General features: G+C 49.1%; 1 long non-coding RNA gene across 1 annotated transcript; it reads left to right on the top strand.

Annotated features, from left to right (window-relative positions):
• Positions 1–1086: 1086 nt before the first annotated feature.
• On the top strand, positions 1087–5913 carry LOC123353398. The gene is made up of 3 exons (XR_006574492.1): positions 1087–1143; positions 4460–4551; positions 5759–5913. It is a non-coding gene; the product is annotated as an uncharacterized LOC123353398 (long non-coding RNA).
• The last annotated feature ends 87 nt before the right edge of the window (positions 5914–6000 follow it).

The following is a 6000-nucleotide window of genomic DNA, read 5'->3' as shown; positions in this document are numbered from 1 at the left end:
TTGACCAGGTACCAGCATATAACTAATATAAGGCTACATATTTAAGGAACTTTCTCCCTGATTCAGGGTCTGATGTAACTAAGCCCCTGTTCCATATCATTGTGTAAACTGGGGACTTGTATAATTGCACAAGATGGAAAGTATACAGCAGCACACAGTTGAGGCCTACTTAATTTTTAGTACATTAACAGGAGGCCACTCTGCAAGAAACTAAGGGCTTGGTCAGCACAGAGAGTTTGCCTGTCTCTGTGGTGGTGTTATGCACCCCTCAGTGTCTACACCAGGCTCCATAAAATCGGGCCTTTCAAAAATGCAGCATCGTGTAGGAGCACAGGTAATTGTAGTAATGCTTGTCCATTGCAGCTGTTAACATCAGGGCAAGGCATCCACATATAGGTCCACTACGGATGGACCAGTGATAGGAAGAGTGTTTGTGCATGTGACAAGTAACACCACGAACTATGTAATGCCACAGAACAAATTAAGATCAACAACAGAACAACATTATGTGTGGCAAAGCCATGACAAATACTGTGCAGGCATCAAGCGGTTCATAAGTTAGCACATCATCACCCAAACACTGCCTCAGCTTGACTTAGATCTTGGGCAATAGCAGACCCTCAAAAAGAGGCCACAGCTTTACACCCATGGTCACTGTGGTGTTAATTGGCTGCATTTTATAAGAGCTGCATCATAGGTTGACCCTGAGTGTGTTTACAGGGGGCCAGGTTTTCACCACACAGGCACAGACACACAGAGTGCTCTGCAGCAGTGTTAGCTGAGCTACAGCAATGAGCAGTGAGATCCTAGAGCCAACCCTGAACTTTATTATTCCACACAAATGAGAAATGTCTTAAAACCATGGAGCTTTCCTTTTGGGCCCTATAATAGGGATCCACTCACCTTTTGAGAGCTGTCATAAACAGATAGTTAAGGGTTAAGGTCTCTTTTCCCTGGAAAGGGTTAACATACAGTACCTGATGACCACCTGACCGAAGGACCAATCAGAGATAAGATTTTTTCAAATCTCTGTGGAGGGAAGCTTTTGTCTGTGTTTTCTTTGTTTGTCTCAGAACTCTTTTGAATCTAAAAGAGACCAGTCATGTCTCCAAGTTCTCCTGGAGTAGTTTCTACTAATTAATAGTGAGTATTAATTAGAAAGGCAAATTAGTCTTATGATTTGATTTCTATATTTGCAATTGTGTGTTTGCTAAAGAAAATTCTTTATTCCTGTTTGCTGTTACTTTGCTTTCACTGAGAAAGAAAGGGGGAGAGGGGATTCTCTCCAGAGATTGATAAGGTTATACCCTATGAGTGTCCAGCTTGGGCTCATAGAGATTCTGTATTTTCTTTTTGTTCTCTTAATAAATTCTTTTCTTTTCTTTGGACTTGGTTAATTCCTTCTTCTGTGGAAATTCAGGGGAAGGTGAGGGGGGAAGAGACAGTTCCTCCTGGGTTTGATTCAAGCAGTTTGAATCAGGTATCTCTCTCCTAGGAAAAGGGAGGGGGGAGGAAGCAGGGGGAATGGTTTGTTTCTCCTGGGTGTAAGAACTCCATGGATTTGGGGCTCTTGGAATCCCCTAGGATTTTGGGGAAGGACTGTGTCTCAATCCACATTTCCTGATTGAGTGGTGGCAGCTTACTAGATCTAAACTAGGATTTTAGTTTAGAGGGAAACCAAGTCAGGTCCCCACATTGGAGCCCAACAGTTCCAAGTGGGGGTGAGACCTTTGACATGGTGGCATGCGGGTCCTCACTTTGAAACCCCCCAGTTTCAAGTGAGGGTAGACCCATGACAAGAGCCTCTTAATGGTCCCTCTATTTATGGCTTGTTACAACAATCTGTAACCCACTAACACTCTCCTCCCCCTCCCCTCCAATCATAGGGGAAAAGCAGCTGCTGGGGAAGTGGAGGCGGGGGGGTTAACAAGTCACTTCACCTTGAATGGTCCCTTCCTATCAGTAGTTAGCACATATTCTAAACAATTTGTTCCACCTTGTGTTTAACTGTGATGCTCTGAGTACCTTTCCCAGCCCTGAAATGAGCTCTTCATTGTTCCAAACCTTGTGTCTCTCGCCAACTGGCTTTGATCCAATAAAAGATATGGCCTCCCCTACCCTGTCTCTCTCATATCCTGGGACAGGCACTGCTACACCAACACTGCAAACATCTCATGAGTTGTCAGCATTGTGGTCAGGAAAAGTCTCTTGCAAACAAGTCTATATCCTGCTCCAACCCTCTGTGCCAGGCCCCCGCCTGTCAATAGCAAGCTTAACTGTTGTGCAGGTAATAAAACCTCTCTGGGTTGTTACCGAGGGCCTGAGCATGTACCGTACAGGTGTTGGCAACGCTCCCAAATCCCAAGAGAGAACCTTTTCCAACAGACCAGCTAGCACCCCTGGCATTGTGATTCCTCTGCATGCCCATGCCCCTTATAACTCAGGAGGGCAGCAGGATCAGGTCTAGCATAGTGGGCACCCATAAGAATGGCCATACTGGGTCAGACCAATGGTCAGTCTAGTCCAGTATCTGGTCTTCTGACAGTGGCCAGCACCAGCTGCTTCAGAGGGAGTGCACAGAACAGGTCAACTTCCAAGTGGTCCACTCCCAGCTTCTAGCAGTTAAGAGGATTAGGACACCCAGAGCATGGAGTTGCATCTTCCTTCTAAAGCACAGCTCAGGAGAACTCTGGAACAGGATCTGTTCCAAGTAAGCAGGCTGGGGAGAGAGCAGGGCCAATGGTCTCCTGTTCATGTGATCTGAGAGTGTAGAGTGGTGGTGTGTTCAAACCTGTCCAGAAGCCTTTCATTGTGCACTCACACTAGGCTTTTCCTCCTCAGATGCAGATGAGCCTGCTGCCACTTCTCCTTTTGTTCTTGGCTTCAAGGCAAATCGCACCTTAAGCACAAGTCAAAGATAAGAGCTAACTCTCCTCTTCTAGCAGCCACTTTGCACCCCTTTGGGAAAAGAGGGCCACAGATTAGGCCGGGTCCCCCACTGGTGTGAATGTCCCAGCTCTACTATCAGAGGGGTAGCCGTGCTAGTGTCAAGAGCTATGGCACTGGTAACTTATTGCAAGTCTCATGATCCTTGGTGGCTTTTTTTGTAAAGCCCCAGCAGCTGGGAAGCTAAGAATGATTTCAAACACGTGTCTAGATGTGCCCTCCCCTGGCTGAGAGGAAAGGTTGAAAACATGGACTGTGTGAGCCTATGTGCTCTGTAACCAGCAGGCAAAACTAAACCAACTCCTAAGATGTCATGGGGTTTTGGGGCCTGACTCTTAGGCTGGTTTGTGTTTAAGACTTGGGGCTGGCCTCACCATCTGGCCAGCTGGGCTCTTGCCCCTCCAACAGTTCTGTGCACTCCTGCAATAGTCACTCTTGGATGCTGCTGTTCTAGTTGGGCGGCCAGAAATCTAACGGAACTTCCCTAGACACACCCCTGCAGTGCCCAGGGCTGTAATGGGCCTGCTTCTGCTCACATTACACCTGTACAGCCTAACTAAGGGCTGCAGATTGCATGGGTACGCAGCCACATGGTAGCTTTGGGGGACAAACAGCTGAACACCAGAGATGCGGCGGGGGGGAGGGGTGTCTTACTGGAAGTGAAACGTTCCCTAAGGGAACGCAGGCTCAGTTCCAAGGCAAGACTGGCTATGCAGGAGCAGTCAGCTGTTGGCTGCTTCACTCTGAAATCCTTGTTTGTGAGTGTAACATGTCTCACTCCTTCTCCTGTTTAACACATGGCTGGTACCCCATGGCAGCAGGAAATGCCAAGTTAACCCAGTTAATGCAAATGTGCTTTCTAAGCAGGGTCTGAGTGGTGGTAGCACCTGGGGACCTCAAATGGGGAGCAGGACCCCGCTGTGCTAGGGGGTGGGCAAACAAGCCAGACTGTTCATGCCCCAGAGAGCTCGTGGTCCAGCCACTGTGGGCACATTCTGCACAAACCCTCCTGGCCAGGAGTAAAATCCATGCAGGTGCCTGAACAGCTGCTGTTTGCCAAGGTGGGAGGGGGCCATCGTTCACCTGGGCTGAAGGTCCAAGCTCACGTGTGAGCTGCCCTGGGAAGGCCCATGGCAGCTTACAACCAAGGCATTGCCCCTGCCCTGGGGACAAGACTTACATGTTACCAGGGGTGTTGTGGGGAACAATCCAGTGCTCGCTGGCATGGAACAGCATAGAATCCCTAAGGCCCATCAAGCACATGACAGTGGCAGATCCCAGGGGATGCCATGGGGGTCCTATTTAGAGCTGCTTTCAGAGCTGGGTAACCTGGACTAAGGTGGGGACATGCTGACAAGTCTCATCTAGCTGCATGTGGGGTGGGGCTTATGGAGGCAGGTCCTGAGATGCAGGCATGTCCTATGGACTATCTGGCAGCCTGACACGGGCCATGCTGGCTGCTCACCCTGGTGTATGTGTACTAACTCCTCTCCGTTTTCATCTCATTGATCAGTGTTGGTGAGACAGGCCGGGATAGAAACCAGCCAATGCAGGCCATGAGCACCACAGCAGCGTGGACTCCGAAGGGTCTCTCCTGGAGAAATGGTACGGGGTGGGGGCACTAAACTGTTCTGTCTGGGAGGTGGGGAAGGGTGGTGACCAGCTTCCGAAACATCAAGTTATCACAAGAGCCCAGCTGCACTGGGTCAGCCCTGGGTCTTACTGTACTCGTGTCTTGTACTCATCTCTAGGACATTTGCTGTCTGGTCTCTGAAGGGAAGAAACCCCTTTATTTCTAGTTACTAAGGTACTTGCTCAAGGCACACTGCTTTCATGAGCAGAACATGTCCTGTAGCTGGGAGCCAACAATCCCATGGAATGAGGAAGCAAAGGAGGGTGGAGGATGCCAGCAAAGCTGCTCCCTGCCCAAAGTGAATGTTACTGAACTAGTGTCACTTCCTCAAAGCTCGGTGTCCTAGAGGACTTTCCTCCACAGCTAGAAACAGGCTGATGTTGCTTTTGAGTCAGAAGCTCTCGGGGGACGGGGGCTATATAGCGCACACCAAATTGTATAAGTAACATGTGACCCTAAGGCCTGGTCTGTGTACAGATCTTGTACTGGGGCAGTTAGGTCAGTGAGGGGTGTGACTTGTTAGCACTGTAGTCCCCAGTACCACCCCTAGCATGGATGCAGTTCTGCATCTTTATACCAGTAGAGTTTATTCCGCTTCTCCTATAGGAATCGCTATCCCAGGACTAGCACTCCTATACCAGCATAACTGCCTCAACACGAGGGTGCATCATTTTAACTGTATTGGTGGCTCAACCCTTCGATTCAATGCCTTGGCTTCTGACTCTGGAAACATGGTCTTCAGCTTCTGTCACCTTGGCATAACTCAGGGTATGTCCAGACTACCCGCTGGATCTGCAGGTAGCGATCAATTTATCGGGGATCGATATATTGTGTCTCGTCTAGACGCGATATATCGATTTCCCCGAACGTGCTCCCGTCGACTCTGGAACTCCACCAGGGCAAGAGGTGGAAGCGGAGTCGATGAGAGAGCTGCAGCTGTTGATCCTGTGCCGTGAGGACGGGAGGGAAGTCGAAATAAGATACGTCGACTTCAGCTACGCTATTCCCGTAGCTGAAGGTCGACGTATCTTACATCACCCCCCCCCCCCCCCCGTGTAGACCAGGCCTCAATGATGGCATGTGACATTAGCGCAGGACCTGCTGTTTATAAATGTAGTACCTTCCCCCGCTTGCATTGTCATCATTCCTGACTCTCTCTCTCTCTCTCTCTCTCTCCAGGCTCTCTGTGAGGCTCTTGCTATGGGAAGGAGCAGCCTGGAAGAGAGTTGAAGCTTTTAAATTTGGTCAATATTTTTAAACTTGTAGATTCCCCAATGGCTGTTTTAGACATGTTCTTACTGCAGATTGAGAAATAAAATCTCCCTTTGTGTAAACTGTGGTGGTGTGTTCTCTGCTTCCAGAAGAGAGCATGTTGATGGCCTGACAAGTGCCCCAGTGCACTTCTGAAAAGTGCATTTCCC

This window comes from Mauremys mutica, chromosome 20, assembly GCF_020497125.1.
Source record: "Mauremys mutica isolate MM-2020 ecotype Southern chromosome 20, ASM2049712v1, whole genome shotgun sequence".
NCBI classification, from domain to species: domain Eukaryota; kingdom Metazoa; phylum Chordata; order Testudines; family Geoemydidae; genus Mauremys; species Mauremys mutica.
Note: the sequence above shows the minus strand (reverse complement) of the source record. Positions and strands in the feature narration are given on the sequence as shown.